The 19,554-nt window shown below is 30.1% G+C and overlaps 1 protein-coding gene across 1 annotated transcript in view; it reads left to right on the forward strand.

Annotated features, from left to right (window-relative positions):
• The first annotated feature begins 2,572 nt into the window (after positions 1-2,572).
• LOC113520669 (uncharacterized) overlaps positions 2,573-19,554 on the forward strand; it is a 74,394-nt gene continuing 57,412 nt past the window's right edge. Inside the window, exon 1 of the mRNA XM_026906067.3 lies at positions 2,573-2,975. The gene's annotated coding sequence lies outside the window, so the exon portion shown is untranslated. The remainder of the gene's footprint in view (positions 2,976-19,554) is intronic.

Genomic DNA, 19,554 nt, shown 5'->3' on the forward strand with positions numbered 1-19,554 from the left:
GAGTTAGGTAATAAACTTTACATCATAACGATACGACCGCAGACGAGGCCGCGGGTTACAGTTAGTATGAAATAAATCATGAACCAGATTATTATTTGGTTCGATCATCCTTTGAATGTTCCGTAGATGGTTCGAAAACAATATTAAGAAAGTTCTGTGACTCGTTTTGAGCTAAGTTTAATTACGGCAAATCGAATGAAGTTAGAGATTTGTGTAACGCCATTTACTCTCGTCGTGAGTAAAGGACAATGTAATTAAGTTTCGCGATACTTATGAAGTGAATGCGGAATGTAGGATTTCGTATTCCGAATTATATTAATAATATCTCGTTTGCGCTTAGGATGATATTAATAACACCCTACGCAGTAATGCGCGTTATATATGTATATTACGTATGAGTATTTTTAGACAATTATTATTTATCATTTTATTCCTTCATACTTTTTCTGTGTACTATAAAATTCTTTTATAACTACTTTTTATAACTTTAACATAAAAAGATACTCAACACGATGTAATATTGCTACGAATAAATTGAATTGAGATTAAATAATTGAAAATATATTTTTATAACTACATTATATACAAAAATTAAGGGATGTACAAAAATTCCAAATTTTTGGGTGATTTTCAACGAGCTGTAACTCCGAGGAAAATGATGGTACAGAAAAAAAAACAATTATAGCTCCAAGTGTCTAGTTTTTAGACGTAACCATGAATATTTTTTGGTTAGTTTGGGTCTGGAGTAATGCTAAAGAAACTACAAAAAAAAATTTTGCAATATTTTTCTTATCTAAAAAAAAATCAATGGACTTAAACATTTTTTTAATTGTTTTTTTAATAGCTTTTTTTTAGAAAATTTAATACTCTTTAATTTGACGTAATCAAAAAGCCTGTACGATGATTTGTCGTTGAGTTATTGTCAGTCAAAGCAAAAAAGTACTTTTTAACTTTGACAATCAATAACTCTGGAAATAATAATCGTATAGGAAATCGAAGGAAGGTTTTGGAAACTACATGCTATTTTCTATAAGACACCGTAAATTGCTTTTGTCAAATTCTTTTTTTAATTAAAAAAATTTACTAAATAAAAGACAAAAATTTGCATAATTAAGGATATTTGGATAACTTTGGATAAAATGGATGAAAAAGGATATCGTCGGTTATTTTATTTTTCTACTTTTTCAATTGATATTTTTCAACCTCAAAGTGTCCCCTAAAATCCCTGAAAAATTCAAAGCGCTGCGATTTTTTTTCCTTGTACCGAAGTTTCAAATTCTTTGTTTTTGCAAAAATCACCATTATGAGCAATATTTCGATTTTTTTTCAATGAAAAAAACATTTTCTCGAAAATCGTTATTTTTTTGTTCAAAGAGATTGATTTTATAAGAAATTTGAAAAAAAAAGCAATTTTTTCGTAATACGTTTTGGGTAATGCTAATGCCGGCAGTTAGACAGCAGTCCAAAAAATCGAGAAAATTTAAAATAAATTGAATTTTTTTTCAAATTTCTTATAACATCAATCTCTTTGATCTATTGATTTTTAATGTTATATATTATATTTTATATGTTATATGTTTAAATATATTTTGTAATGTTGATTCAATATTTATTGTGATGTTGATTAATATTTGTGTTTAGATATATTGTATTTTCTAGATATATGTATGTTAAATTTCATGACAATTGATTAAACTATTAAAACACAGAGGGAGACTTTGTACAAAAGTCGATTGCTTGGGTACCTCTGTCCCATTTGTGTTTCAACCGTGAAGCAGCTGTGTTTGCATGGCTGTGTTTCGGGTTGAAGGGTGGGATATGGCGTGAATTTACTGGGTACAGAGGAATAACACATTAGTCCTCAGGAATGGCAACGCATGGGGGGTATCATGGGCGAAACAGTATACTCTGTTATGTCCATGGTACTGCTGATGTTTATAGGCGACGGTTACCATTTTCCACCAGGTGGGCCGTCAGCTTGTTTGCCATTCTAAGTTGCATAAAAAATGTATTACAATATATCAAATGATAGAAAGTATTTATTCTGCTATGACCTTTTAAATTGTAATGTTTTATGTGTAACTAGAAATACTGATCGCATTTAGAGAGACAACTTTATAGCATCGACTGGTCCCTTAACAGTGTCATCAACATTAGTACAGTTACTGCGGCTCCTTTATTGCTCCTAACAGTCCTAGTTTACTACCAGTGGTCAATTCTATACAATAGACAACATTTTATTAATATTAAATCTATTGGAGCGTACTTTTGGATAAACTAAATCCCTTAAATTCAAATCATCGTTAGGGATTACAAGTTTAAATCGCTTCAATGTGTATGGGCATGAAAGAACTTGTGCGTCGGCGGGCACACGGCTGTGTGAGTAAATCACCATTAGTGTGTACATCATTTACAAGCCCAAAAATGATACTTTCTCGCTTACTCGCGCGGGTCTCTTGTAAAGGACGCCTACGAATGTGTGCGCCGATGTGTATATACAGACCCGCGAGCTAGTTGTGTATGTGTAGGTGAACGATCCGGGCCCGCGTAGCCCCCGCCAGTGTCGAACCGGTCGTAGCTTTAGTACAATGTCTACGCCGTAGCGACGTCTCATAGGACAATAGCGACGCGCCGGCAAATTGTGACGTTTTGTTATTTTTTGTTTGATGTGAATAAAAGCGACTCTTTGTGACATCCACTGATAAAGAACGTAGTACAATGAGGACGCTCGCTGTAAACGAACTTGTTTGTATTATGAAAATTGACTAAGAATTTGGACAATTTAGTGCAACTAAGGATGTAAACGAAACAGGAAAGATTTCGTTGTTAACCAAAATTGTTTTAGATTATTTTGACGATGTGACGTTAGTGTTGGTGAATATAATATAATAATTATTATAATACAATAAACATTCTTATGCGAGGTAATATTGTCATGGAGTTTTCTAATTCGTTCATACAGTTGCTGTATTGAGGTAAATACTTAATTTATAAAATTTTGTATAATATTAATTTTATGTATAAACGATAGAATTAAGTTACTTTATTTTTTAATAAAATTATTCTTAAATTTATTTTTGTTAATGGATGTTTTTAAAAATATTATGTTATAATTTATTGCTTGTGTTCGTATTAAAAAACTGAATTTAAATAAGCTAAAGTAATTTTGGAATATTGTAATATTTTTGTTACAATTGTGTTATAACGATTTATCATTTTAAAATTTATCGAAATAATTATAAACCTTACATACTTTTTCTATATGATTACCTCCTAATCCAATTATAATTATGTAAGTTTATTTAGATATTTTCTGTTCTTATTTAAACTTGTGTTATTGGCCATATTTATTTTAATATATTTTTTGTTTACTTAGTTTTTATACTACAGTATACTAATTTATATAACATTTGATACAAATTAATCGTCAAATTAATTAATTGTTATATAACAATTAATTTGACAATTAAATTTTAAAAAGTACATACCTATTTGAATATAATTGTCATAAAATTGCCTTGAAAATATTTTATGGTCTCGTAATTTAATTGAATGAATGAATGAATGAGTATATTTGCATTATACAATATAGGAAATAAGTAAGGCAATTTACAAACACAACGATACAATTGTATAAGTACAGTAATGCGATCTTATTGCTGAGAGCAATCTTTCCAAGACAACCTTAAGGTAAGGGACTAAATGTTGTACAAGTAGGTATGATAATACTGTATAATTAAGAAAGCATATTTTGCAAATTAAAAATATATAAAAATGTTATTTTTATGGTTTTATCATTAACTGTAGATTAATTGCCAATTTATTAAATTGGTCCATTGACACATAATTGAGTCCAGAATCAATCGAGGAAATTGGGTCTCGGCTAATAGCTATAGATGTTTCCATAGATATAGATAAACAGATAACGCAAGTATTTCAATTTGTGCGAAATCAAATGTTACGGTTCAATTACTTACGATGATATTATTAAGCTATTTATTAATAGTAAACTACTCATGCATTAAACTCGTTTGAAATTATAATTTCAATTATGTCTAAGAATTTCACAAGAAAGCTTTTAATCATCTTTTGACATACATTTAATTTTTGGCTTTTGTTTGACAAAATGGAGTCGCGATATCAATTATATGTAGCTTGTAAAATACAGATTGATAATACCCAAAATAATATATATACATTACTTAAAACTATAAAAAACGTTAAATTCTTAAAAAAATGTTAATTATTTAAAAAAAAAATCATTAAATTTATTTTAATAATAAAGTTTGATGTCATAATTATTGTAATCTATGTATATACAATATATAAATCTCGGTAGGTATGAAGGTAGGTAATTAATTAGTGTCCCTATTTCTGATTTATATAGAATGCAGAATAACGTTTGCCAGTAGCTTTTTTTTATACAACTTAGAACGGGAAACAAGCTGATGGCCCACCTGATGGAAAGTGGTAACCGTCGCCTATAGACATGAGCAGTACCATGGTCATAACAAGTATACTGTTTCGCCCATGATATCCCCCATGCGTTGCCATTCCTGAGGACTCAGGTGTTATTCTTTTGTACCCAGTAAATTCACGCCATATCCCACCCTTCAAACCGAAACACAGCCATGCAAACAAAATTGCTTCACGGTTGAAACACGAATGGGACAGAGGTACCCAAGCAATCGACTTTTGTACAGTCTCCCTCTGGTAGTAGCTAGCTAGTAATACAAAAAAAGTATCTTTAATCAGATTTCGAACTCTCATTCATAGCTATCTGTATGGAGTTGGTTTTTAATTACTCCACATGTTCGAATGTGGGTTTGCATTTTGACAGTCCAAGTTCTTTGGAGCGGTTAGATTTTGAAATCTAATTTTTAGATGATACCGAACGCAAGGTAAGAATTTTAAAATGTTTAAAAACATAAATGTAAAGATGGTTCAATTATTTAAGTATTGACTAATTATGATATTTGCATTTGTGTCATATTTTTTTGTGAAATACTAATAAATAAATACTACAGGATATCGAACAGCACCATCTAGTCTTAAACTAAGCAAAGTTAACACTAAGCTCAGAGTAGCGATTTTATCATTTGCCTGAAGATGTCTCATTTAGAGGAGAAACCTGTGTCACAAAACATGCGTAAACAAGACGGTACTTGGATATTGTTGGCTAATGTGGTTAAAGGTTGTGGAACTTCTGGTAGTAATAGTAGTGGTAAATCTTTGAGTGTTGGCAGCCACATATATACTAATTATGGCAGCGGATTTAAACAAAGTAATTATGATCAAAATAATCAGTAAGCATTGTACTTATAGTACTGGATAATTGATAGACATACTGAGATACTTATTTTTTGTAAATACGTATACACTATATATTAAAACGCCCACACCAATACTAATAATAAATTAATTAATAATAGTTCAGTTGCTAGATCGACAGTATAGTATGTAGTGTTTTAAAGGTTATGTAGTATTTTAAAGGTTAAAAGGTAATTTTAAGGTGACATATAATTAAATAGAAAAACAAACTTAAAAATAGAATAGTGAATTATATATAATAGAATCTAATTTAAACTCATATTATTTGTATCAGTACCTTAAATAAATTATTTCTAGCTAATGAGCTCTAAATATTTCGGCTAATCAGGAAGACTATACCTAACTAAACTCCTTATTTATAAAAACGTCAATCCCCTAATAAACCTATTTTAGCTAATAAAGTGCATTGTGATTTTTTTCCGCTAATTTCTCAATTTGACAGACAGTAACAAAACACTCTAATACTTAAAATAGATTTGTATGACGTTCTAGTTTTTATGAATAAGGAGTTTTACTTTAAAACGAAGGTTTCCCCAAAAGAACTAAAAAGAGCGATATTGTCTTTGTCTTAACTATTAAAGTGGCTATATGATGAAGCTAACTGGAGTGGCTATGTGACTGTCCCATTGGCGGTCATGTGTTTCGAGGAACTGAGAATCGATGGTGAAGGTTAAGTAAGTGACGCTCATATATAGACAAACGTTTATTAATAATCTCAAATATATTTGAGCATTTCAATGGATGTGCATGTATTTAAACGTTGTTCTTTGGAGAAAGCTAAATAAAATAATATACAACAGGAAAAAAAAACATCGGTCTTCAAATTTTATTAGTAGACTAGCAAACTTCAATATACTGTCAATAATAAAAAAGAATTAATATTTTTACCATTGAGGTTATCTACTCTAACATATATAAAGTATAGTAATGATAATAATAAATATTTGAAAGTAACTGATGTTAGATAAATATATTAAAAAAATTACATACTTTTTGTGAAGTTTTCATATATATATTTTTATTAGTAAGAAATATGAGTGTGTACCAAAAGGTTTTGTTTACCAGTCAATCATTGAACAAACAGAGAAAGTTATAGGTGATACAATTGAAAATATCTCTATAAAAAAGAAAAGTATTATATATTTTAATACACAACAGTAACAGTCGTCAACGCCTTTGATTACCTCACACGAAATCAAAGCCTTGAATATATTCCTTTTATTTTTTTTAGTATTATTTCTCACAGATTCGACTTCTCGGAACTCGCTATACCCTGTTCCTGTGGGAATTTACAAAAACTCTTGCTTAATGGATGTATACACCCCTGGTATTCACCTACTAAATTTCAGCTCCGCAGGTCATGACCTATATTAGAAACTACATGTACCTTGGCAGTTTCTGATATTTCGTGATTAGTCTGTCAGTGTGTATAGAGTTCGCTCAGTGAGCAAGTAATCACTTATATTGTTTCTTTGTAAAAAACAGGCACATTTACACTGAGAAATAGAGAAAAATATTTTTTTATTCTATTGAAATTTAAAGATTAAGTAATAAATATTTAGTTATTTTAAATATAACGATTAACAAAATTTTAATTACTTGATGATATCGTTGAAAGCCAGTCTATATATTAGAAGATAGGCGTTACTGATTTCTAATAAGTTAGTACATATTTCCAATTTTTGGACGTTTGTTACTTGATCATATTTAAATGGTTGAAATTGGATACATAGTTGATTTAGTAAGACCGTAACTTAGGTTAATAAAAGAATAAGTTTTATCCTTACTTACGTAAGCAAAACTACAAAATACTGGTAAATGATATTCATTTCGCTTTATTACATACACTTTTCATTTTACTTAATTTAAAAAAAAATGTTATTCATAGATATAGTGTTTCCTTCTGCTTGTGCGGAATTCCTTATCTATCCAGCGGAAACTTTGGGAAATTCCTACTTATTTGGAAGGAATCCATGTATAAACCTTCATATTTGCTAGACTCAGCAGTTTTAACTATGCTTTGTTAGTCATATCAGCAAATTTCTTTTATTATATTAACAAATTATTATTTTTATTGTATCAGCCGTAAATTGTCCACTGCTAAGCAAAACATATGCCTACCTCATAAAGAGGGGGTTTGTCAGAAGTTGCCACAATTGGCAGGCGGGTTAGAATCGCAGTTAGGCTTTGGTGATATTTTAAGAGAGCCGCTACTGCCCATCCCTTAACCGTTAAATTTCCTTGGTCGCCTATTATTAACATTATATTAACAGATTATTGAAGAAATTACAAAAGTTCTATTCTTGTAACCTATTAACATTATAATAGATAGTTTCTTAGAAATAGCCGCAAGACAAGAAATTATCGAAATATAATATCATAGACACTACCTAAACGTTCGATTCATGAGTTGATTGAAAATCCTTTTGTTCTCCTCATTCCGAAATTCATAACTGATCGACAAGTTTGATAACGAAACTTGGGCCTTAAAGTACAATAGACCCAAAACCTTAAAGTGTGCTGTACACTTGCAACAATTCGCCCGTTGTTGCGTTGTTTGCAGAAGCTGCGATACCGCGATTGACTGGGCCCATTGTTTGGTACACCGTGTAACTCTATTGTGGATGGAAAATGTCATGGCACTATTGCTGTTCGTGTCGGTATTACGTGCCGGTTTATGTTTTGTTGTTGATACTACAGTATTTGTGTTCACATCCTAATATATGTCAAAATTATTTAATCAATATTAAATTATTATTTTGTAAAAGATCAGAATTTTTTATTAATAATTGTAATTTTTTTTAATCCTACTACTATTTATTAATGCAAAAGTTTGTGAGGATGTATATAGAAATGAATGTTGGTTACTCTTTGGTTCTTCTTATTCTTTTTTGAGTTCTACTCCTATCAGAGGTTGGACTAAAGGGCGCATAAGGGCAGTTGTAATTTTCTTAGCCGTCGCTTTGAAGGTGGTGCCACTGCTAAACTACTCCCGCTGATTCTTTAGCCAGGAGTGCCGCCTCTTTTTACCACACGAAACAACTACTGAATTAATTTAAATTATGTTAATAATTTTAATTAGGATACTTTATTCTTGTATATTGAATGACGCGGGTCAAGTCGCATAATATCGCTAGTAAGTACGAGTATATAAAGAAAGGACATAACAACCTTTTCTAGACGAAGTTTCCTTGAAATCGACAAAAAAATAATACAAAGTAATACAACGCTATAATGATTCTAACATTATTATAATTATAATCTCAATACACTCTGCTACACAAAATTGACGGATGATTTATTATCTACTAGAGATATGTGCAAAATAGTGTACGCAATAGACAGCTAATCTATTTTTTTGTTCATCTCCTCTTTCGATGACACCATTAATACTTATTGACATTGGCAACTAGAGTTTTCTTTAATGGATGATAATGGAATAGTAATCCCACATGCGCATTAATACCGGCAAGGGATGAAAGGTGTATGAAAAGGCAGGCCAGTTATCCCATTGTCTGGCTGGAATTCTGGAAACTATCGTGCTAAAATGCTGAATTTTAGCACGAGTTTCCAGAATGGTTTTTAAGGGGACCACGGAAAGATCAACCTGATAGGGTATATCGTTAGCAATAGGACTGCTAGTCCGCATTATTGATAATCCCTAACCCTCTGGCTATTAAGGTTCGCAATGAATTGTAAAGAAAGAATAAAAATCTTGCAATCATTCTATATTATTCGTTTTATATTTATCAGTAAATAAATATTTTCAATTACATTTTATTACGTTTGCGCCAAGCTTCGGCATATTTGCTGCAACTGAAACGTCCGGTTTTGAAGTGGCTCATTTTATCCCGGAACGGAAGCCTCGCTGTCCCCGTTCAATCAATGGACTTTAAGCTTTATAAAAACTTTTAACAGAGTTTGAAATAGCGGAAATAAATAAAACTAATGTTGAAATACTCTTTAGCGATCGGCTACTATTTCTTTTATATCGCAAATGAAGTGTTTTAACTGTGGAAATTTATTGACATTAAAATATCTGAAGTTATTCACAGTACTATTTACAAAGTTATTTAAAATTTCACTTTAAGAACTCACCATTTCAACTTTTGAGGTACTCTCAATAAACATTAATGTAGCTTTTGTTGCCGTCTATCAAATTGCAGGTGAAAATGTTAGAAACGGCTTCCATGACCGTTTCTGACATTTTCATGAGCTTGTACTTTTAATAAAGGAGCGCGGCAAAGTAGTGCTTACGCCTTAGTAGTTTAGAGCTAGATTCGAGTGCGGGTTTGTTTATGAGAATCTCCGGGAACCAATGTCGTGGTCAGGTAGTACGCTTAACGCTTGAGAGAGTGCTATCATTGTCGACGGAAAATGTTAGCTCGTACCTACTACCACCGGCCGCTTAGAAAATTGAATTGAATCTCAAGAACTTTGCTTCCGGAATGTCTCTGAACATACTTTTGTACGAGAATTCAATTCATGTTTCTCAAGGTAGTTGTTATTCCAAATACATATCTTCTTATTGATCTATCAGATTTTGTATTACAATTGTTTGCTGCATTACTGAAATCTGGAAACGTGCGACTTATTCTAATAATAATAGAAAAAAATACTATTTCCAAACAATTTATTTAAGAAGTGGATTAATATTGTCTTAACGTTTTATAAGATATTCTACCACTTGTTTTATAATGAAATCTAAAAAAAATTATAGCTATTAAAAGTAAAAGCTTTATGATAGCTTTAATGTAGGATTAATATTTTTCTTTGCTATAAGAGCCCTGTTTAAATTATCATTCAGAAATTTATATTATCTATTTTTAATATTGTTTGAATTTTATAGTTACTAGTGTGGCGGTATACTCATAAATTCTCAGGTCTTGTAAATTTTTATAAGCAAACTTTATCTCTCTTATCTTTTTGATATATTGTTTGATACATTCTAATATATTGTTTGAATCAACTGTGATAAATGAAAGTATCCTGGTCAAGTACAGTCGTCATATCCATCTCTGCCTTAAAGTAGCAATACTTATATATTTCGACATAAAGACTAAGATAGCCCGCGATTTTTTTTAACGAACATACAATACTAATATTTACTTAATATTGCTCGATATTTATCACAGTATACTGCTGTACATCATATCACTGCTCATCATATCAGTGGTTAACTGTCCACTGCTGAACCTGCCTTCCCCAGAATAGGTGTTCTGCCAATAGTTGCTACACTTGGCAGACGGGTTGGCAATCACAGGCTTTTCGTGATATTTTAAGAGGAACGCTGCTGTCCATCCCTATTGTCATTAATAACTAACCACTCACTGTGGCTTCGCAAAGTATTTTGAAAATAAAATACAGTTCATATTAATTACAGATAATATAGTTTCCTATAGGTGTAATAATTTTTATACTTTAGTATTTTTTAAGTTTATATTATAAACAATAAGTTAAATCTTTTCTTTATATTATTTTTACCTAATTTTTAAATGGTTAGCTAGTAGAGAACGGTATATGGCATTAAGTTATATCAGATTAAAATCCTAAATATAATAACAAAATTAAAGAGTTACAATATAGGCTTATCTATCTTAATTATATAATATATTTTTTTTAATAGATTCGGCGATTGATCCTCTATCTGACGATGAAATTCAGTTATTCGCTTATTCAGATAAAACAATAAAATATTTAAAAAATCTAACTCAAAAAATGTACGTATAATAAAACTATCAACGCAATTTTATTCAATTTGCCAGCAAAATTGGCCAGTTGACTTAAACAAATATTGAAAAAGCGTGGTTATTGTGTTAATAAAATTACTCACATAGGAAAACGGGCACAGTTATTAATAAAGATATGATTTCCCTCTGTTATGGGCGCGAATACCCATCCGTTACGCAATTAAATCTCGAAACGGCCTGATGTCCATTGAGATTTGCATACAGATATGTGATTATAGCAAAAATGGCGTTATGTTATGGCTATGAGATGTGTGAGAAAAATGTTACAATATAATGTCATACTGCTGTAATAAAAAGGGGTCGTGTGTGTGTAGGTACATGAACTTTTTTTTATTAAAGTTTATTTTTTAGTACATTGTGATAATAGCTCCTAAAAGGTTAGGTTATATATACGAAAAACATCCAAGTAAATTAATTAATTACTCATGTACGAAAATAGATTTAATTTCATTACCCGGGTGCGATTCTCGACAGCACCAATTTAGGATTAAACTTTTCTGAAATTGTTCATTCTTTGATATTTTCTAACACACTATATTCTAGTTACATAAACATCGTGTGATTATGTACTATTTATTATTATTATTTTTAGAAGACTATATTAATTGTAATTTAAAAATATGTTACCTTGTTACGCGGTTTTATTCGCTATGTATTAGAAAAATCTGAATGAAATCCTACTTTTTATTTCGATACATACTTTATAGCAAAATCGGTTTAATTACATAACGCATATATAAGTTAAGATTTGAAAACAATTAAGAGCCCTATTAATGGGCGCCCAATATGCTCTTTACCAGTTTTACCTTAAATTTTGAAATTATTGTGAAAACGTTCTCTTTTTTCACTTAACCGAAAATTAAGATTGTAACTTAATTGTAATTCTCAGCCAACGGATATCATTAAAGTAAGTCAAGTAAGTAAATACTGACTGAATTCAAAATGTATTTCGCCTTTTGTTTTCTTTGAGAGTCGTATGAAAGAGGAACCAAGCGTACAGTAAAGTTGACGTGAATAAGTTTATTACAGCAAAAGCGCTGGGTCTACATTTTCTTTATACATCTACTCAGCTATATGACGTCTTCACACCAAACAGAATCGGGATCATATTTTTATGGCTCTCGTTTCACGCCATTTCTTATTTTGTACATTATCACGTGAGCGCTTACATGAGTTCAGTCGTATTTTACTACCGCACTATAAAGTAGAAAAGATGGCAAGTTTTTTAAACTACTACTTGGAAGGAATGAAAAACAATTCAGGGCTTTCTTGATGAAGAGTTGTAACCGGTTTTCATGGTGTTTTTTTATATTATGTATAGATAAATGTATTACGTAAATATTTAAACGCATATTCAAATATGCGCTTAATAATCAATTTATTTACTTTGCTTAAAAATTGAATTTAGACTCCGACAAACTTGACTTAAGTTTTTAAATATTTTTAATATTTAGCATCAATATAATTACTTTATATTTATTATTATTGTTAGAGTTAATAAATATAATAGCAAAATAATGCTGCGTTAAATTCTTAAAAATCTTTCAAGTCTACATTTTATTATGAAAATATCTAGAATATAAACATTTTTACGCTAGAACGTTTGCTGTCGTTTAACGGGAGGCATCTTAAAGCTCAAAGCCTGTATTAAATAAACAAGTTTGCTTAGTGCATTAAGTAACTTGCAACTTCAATAATTGCATAACTTTCACTATCTAAACAGCTGTCTTTACTTTAACTATAAGTACAGGATAATGTTTTAGTTTAGAGTTTTAGTTTATTAAAATAAATCACCTTAAATTTTATATTGTTGTGGTAACAGATTATAATGTGTCTTGTTGATTTTTATTTTTAAAATATTTATTATAAGATAACAAAGTACAATAAATACAATGGAAAGAAAAATTGAAAGTGAACTGTTTGATAGATTGGTCAATATACATATATACATAATAATGGGCTAAAATACTACTACAGGTGTGAAGATAGCGCCATATTGTGTCATGTCATAGATTACCGCGAATGAACATCTTGACAGGAGATTTTCATGTTTATATAATAAGATAATTATTAATACCAAATTACTATAAACAGAAGTCAAGTGTAGATGCAGATGTACTTCTTATCGGTTAACTGAATGCCAAAAAATGTCGATAGTACTCAGTTCACCTTTTGTATTATAAGGTAAAAATATAACTATTAAAGATTTTGTTCTAAAAAAACCGATTTAAATTTTGCCAGAACCAGTTATTTTGATAAAATTGCTATTGGACTAACCTGTATATCTTTTTATATAAAAAATAATTTTCGAAATCAGTATAGAAATGATGCGAGTTATGAGGTAACAAACATAATACAAAATATAATATATACAACCGAATTGAGAACTTGTTTTTGATGTCCATTATATTTATATGAGAGAAGAAAATTTGCTGTTTCATTAGATTAGTTTGTTTACTATTTTTAATAATAAATATAAAAAAAATATGTTATTTTATAGGAATAAAACAAATACCAACATTCATATACATATATAATAATTCGATTGTTTGATTTCATTTGATCACATTTTGAGACTATATAAATAGGAAATAATCAGGAGTTTAATTAGTTGAATTCATACTACTGTATTGAAATCCGTGATTATAGAGCACACGGTAATAATATGCGAGCGTAATTGGCGTAAATTGACCGCACAAATTGTTAATTGTTAACTCAACTTGTGACACTGCTATTGTAATTACAATATTAACATAATATAGAACATCTATACGAAGCTTTTCTATCAGTACATAAATTCATATATGCAACATCTGCCTCCTCCTGAACGAAACAGAAATATAGAGTATTATGAACACTTCTATTAGTTTATTGTAAATTTATATTTTATTAAAGTGACTAAAACCATAGAACTTTATGTTTGGAGTTAATCAGATCAGTTTCTCTCCGTCTTTAATCATTAATCGATTAAAATTATATTCTCATTCGGTAAAGAAGTGAGTGATGGCGGTGACCAGGAAAGTTCACTAAATTTCTTGTTCTATATATTTCTCATAATTTGCTTTATATATATTTCTAGTTGTTCACCCTGAATTCGTACTCGTGTACTAAATTATTCACTTTAATGTACCATTTTTCAAATATTTTCTTTCATATAAATATATAATATGTCCTGCAAGCGCATTACGTTTGTATGCACACGAATGTGTGTTCGATAATTGATTGTTATTTATATAGATTAAATATTTTTATATTTGTGTCGTAATAAATATATTTATAATATATAAATACATATTAATACATATTATAATTCCAAAATGATGAAACCAACACAAAATTTTGTTTTCAATCTTTATTTTATTAGGATCCTAGTTGTTTTCAATCATTAACTTCTCATTTTTTAGACAGAGTAACATATTACTCCTATAGTAAAAATTAATTTTCGTGTATTAAATACTGTTTGCATATGTACTCGTATATATTATTTTCTTATTCGGTAAAGGATCGATTTAAAATGTAGTCAGTCGTTCAACACAGCTGGTGTGTTGACCTTCTACGAGTACAAACAGCAAGTGTGCTTAATAGCGCAGTTGATCGAGTATTTTATTGAATTTCGAGATTTCTGTAAGGGTGTTGTATCGCTAATCTAATATTTAAGCATATATATTTATACATTGCTACTGGACCTATCAGCAATATGTTTTATTAAGAAATCTGAGACTGTGAAGTTCGTCCATACTTTTTAAGATTGGTCATTATGCGTAAATCATCATACATGTGGGTTGTGGAATTTACTTGCTCCTCCATAGAAAATTCCTCTTTGCTAGTGGGCAAATAATCTTCATTCATATGAGAATATTTTTTATTCAAATAAATTTAATTACAATCATTTGTGAATAGTATTTTTTTAAGATTCTACCGCTTAAATAGAATGCAAACTCAGCTGAGAAGAATGTAACTTTACGATATCACACGCCACACAATCCAAACATACGACTCTCCTTGCATGTGTTTTTCCAGACTTCTATAATAATAATAATAATAATTTATTTCAAAATAAATGTTACATTTTAAATATAGGTAAAACTCTGCTCCCTAAATAGGTAAATCCTGTACTTTAGGATAAGCAGTGCTCTTCCCTATATGGCACAATGACACAAAATTATACAAATAAAGAAACAATACAAGTTAAGTTACTAATACGGTAATAATTTAATTTGCCCAAAATAATATTTTGTAAATGAAATCTTGACTGTAATTTGTGAATGTATGGAATGGATGAGTTATTTTAAAATGGCAGTCATAACCTAACACACTACTAATAACAAATCTTCAGTTTCATCATATCTCTTACTTAATAGCCAATTACTAACAATTCTTTTGCATATATGTTTAGTTTTTGAATATATAGATAATTCCTTATTTGCCTTTTTATATAAATATGGTCCCAAAAATAATAAAAACTTCCGAATAAATGATGTGTGAAATTTATTATAACTTTTTAAAGCTGGAACATCATTAACTCTTCTTTTATGCTCTGAAATATTTGCATCAAACTGATATATAGAATGTTGTTTACTTATAGTATTAAGAATATATAATTTACGGACAGAAAGAACATTACATTTTTGGTATAGCAAGTTTGTGGGATATTGAAAATCATAGAAATTAATAACCTTTAAAACAGCTCTCTGTGCAATCTCAAGATTTATTAGAACTGTCTTAGGATACCCCAAGCAACTATACAGTAGGTCAAAAGTGACTGACACAATGTAGTATAAGTTAGTTTTAGAATTTTCATATCTGCAACTTGCCTCAGACGTTTGAAAATGTAAATAAGCTTCCTAATTCTACAAGTTAATTTATTTATATGCTGTTTAAATGTTAAATTATTATCAATAAATACACCTAAATATTTTATTAGCTGTGTTCTTTCCAAAGATTTACATGAGCATGTTCTATTGTTTTTTAAATGTAATGGTAAACAAGTATGGGCAGTAATACATAAATTAACAGACGGTTGAGTAGACTCCCGGATGGAAAATGCAAGATATTTAGTTTTTTCTGTATTTAGAGATAGGTATTATTAGTAAGCCATTGTGTGACTTCATTAATTCCCTCATTTGCAGCACGAAATACCTCCTCCCAAGTATCTGCAGTGAAAAGGAGAGCCGTATCATCGGCATAACATACGATATTACCATGGAGGGGTTTCAGTTTACATAGATTATTTATATAAATTAAAAATAAAGTAGGGCCAAGAATACTGCCCTGAGGGACACCATAGGTTATGGGAAGAGGTTTACTCCTATAATTGCCTATTGCAACCATTTGTGTTCTATTTGAAAGATAGCTCTCAAATAGTGCAAGCTGAGTACCCCTTATTCCATTTTTCTCCAGTTTATGTAAAAGTGTAGTAACAGAGACCGTGTCAAAAGCCTTAGCAATGTCCAAGAAGATCTCCAGGCATTTTTTATGATCTAGGCTACTAGATATAAAATTTAACATCTCAAACTGCATCATCAGTGGACCTCCTGAACGAAATCAAATTGATTATCTGACAAAATTTTATTTTTCTCAAGAAATTTTATTAGTCTAATATTAATAATACGTTCTAATATTTTAGATAGAGACGGAAGAATTGAAATTGGTCTATAATTTATTAATAGTATAGAGTTTTTGAAGAAAAAATGATACTATTATACAATTCATAGGCTCCCCAGCACCACTTGAAAATTCAACATCATTTCTCGAAACGGATTTAGGTACCAGATGGAGTAATTTTTTATTGCATTGTTGTGCCGGGTGGATGTAGTACTCCATTTTACCATATTTCATTAGGAATATTCGGATCCGAGGTGAGAGGGAGTAAATAATATTTTATTAAACTTTCAACCGCTTTCTTGTAAATTCGAGTACTCCCTAAAGTTCAAGTGATAAATGTGTTTATAATTCAACCATTGGGGATTCTTATAAAAACATGCACTTAAAACGCGAAACATTTATCCCATATAAATTTTTTTCTTGAAGTTTTTATTTTTTTATACAACTTAGAATGGCAAACAAGCTGACGGCCCACCTGATGGAAAGTGGTAACCGTGGCCTACAGACTTGAGAAGTATCATGGACATAACAGAGTATACTGTTTTGCTCATGATACCCCCCATGCGTTGCCATTCCTGAGGACTCAGATGTTATTCCTCTGTACCCAGTAAATTCACGCCATATCCCTTCAAACCGAAACACAGTCATGCAAACACAACTGCTTCACGGTTGAAACACGAATGGGATAGAGGTACCCAAGCAATCGATTTTTGTACAACGTCTCCCTCTGGTAGTCTTTTAGCATATTGGCGAAAAAATTTAATAATCTGTTTTTTTTTTTACTCTGTAATTAAAACGAATATTCTATTTTGATATAAATTCTTTTTAAAGAATGTACTTATCTTAAACCTTCATTATTTTCAAGTGTCGCGCTTTATGAATTATGGAGACAGTATAAAACACAGAGTGAAAACAAAAATCTACAGACAAAAATGTTTTAATTAAATAAAAAATATAAAAATAAAACATTTGCGTAGTGCGACTATTTTTTTTATATATTTTCAAAGTAGCATGATTATACATATATACTCGTATTTCTTGTATTCTTGTATATATATTATGTAATTATTTTAGTTAACTCTACCTTGAACATTCAAAGACACAAAAATAATTATAAATGGAGATTATATAAGCGTGTTTATGGGAGTTTTTTTATGCAACTTAGATTGGCAAACAATTTGTGTTTGCATGGCTGTGTTTCGATTTGAAGGGTGGGATATGATAACTAATTTACAGGGTACAGAGGAATAATACCTTAGTCCTCACGAGTGGCAACGCATAAGGGTATTATGGGCAAAATAGTATATTCTGTTTTGTCCATGGCACTGTTCATGTTTATAGGCGACAGTTGCCACTTTCCATCAGGTAGGCCGTCAACTTGTTTGTTATTCTAAGTTGCATAAAAAAAGAAATATATATTTATTTATGGAATCCTCGAGTTATGGACTCCTGAGAGTTCAATTCGCATCTGACCAACTTTTTTTTCTGCAACATAACACCGCGACTAATCTTTTAGACATTGGTATTAAATTTTGTTATATATATATAACGATTGTGAAAAAATTTGAAATGGCATGCAAGCTGTTGGCCTATCTGATAGAAAGTTATATCTATGATCTCTCGACATAAACATTAATATTGACATCACAGAATATACTGTGACGTTTATTATACCCTTCATGCGTTTCCATTCATGAGAACAAAATTAATTAATTATGCCAACGTACGCAGTAATTACACTATTACCTTCACGAGCCATATAGCAACATAACAAACGTTCTTAGTAAATTGATTAATTTAATGTATTGTATTTTACACATACCTATATTTATAAACTTATATACAAATATACACAACCTACATTAATACACGTATACACAATCTACACTAATATAAAAGGAAAGATTTGATAATTTGTTTGTTTTGCAATAGATGAAATTATAAACTACTTAATAGATTTTAAAAATTCTTCTACCTATAGAAAGATATATTATCAACGAGTATTATTATTGAGTAATGGGCTATGTCAGGCAGAAAAATCTTTAACATTGCTACCTTTGTGATCCATTATGCTCGCCCTTTGTATAGTACGCTACTACTTTCTGTCAGTGATAGGAATGTTAAATAGTTAGTTCATTTTAAATTTTCGCGTTGTTGATAGATATGTCTTCAGCTTTGACAGAATTTTGAATATATTATATAATAAGATACATTTTTGGGGTAGCAGTACAAATATATGATATTAATATAATAAATACACTAGACAACATTGTGACAAATGCCATCAACGAAATCCGATAAAAGAAAATTAAAGACGGTATTTTTCATTCAAGAACCTAAACAAGAAACGAACAAAACAGCATTAAGCCTTTTTTAACAATAGGTGTCAATTAATCAATCAGTTTTCCGAGGTAAATAATAAACATAATTATTACATTTAGATGAGATAATATTCATTTTTTTTAATAAAGTTGAATGATTAATGATTTATATTAATAAGTTTTTTAAATATTGTAACATAACAAGTAGGTATTCAAATCGCTAGCAACTATTATACAACGAAAACTGCATTCAAAACTTCATATTCGGACACTATACGAGTAGTTATAGATTGGATTGACTGACCGTACAACCCCCAGCGACATGAAAAGACCGGCCCCTTTATAATCAAAACAGTAATCAAACGCTATGAATTGGGGTGGCCTCGAGTTAAAACTTTATTTGAATTTTAAATACGGTACATCAGATTGGTATGAATGGTAATACGATGCCTACACAATACCATAAAATATTGATTTTTAAAGTTTAAAAACGAGTTTAATAGTAAAGAAATATCGACGTAATGAATGGGTTTTGTTAATAATTTTAA

This window comes from Galleria mellonella, unplaced genomic scaffold (assembly GCF_026898425.1).
Source record: "Galleria mellonella isolate WM207_F2 unplaced genomic scaffold, CSIRO_AGI_GalMel_v1 utg4031, whole genome shotgun sequence".
NCBI classification, from domain to species: domain Eukaryota; kingdom Metazoa; phylum Arthropoda; class Insecta; order Lepidoptera; family Pyralidae; genus Galleria; species Galleria mellonella.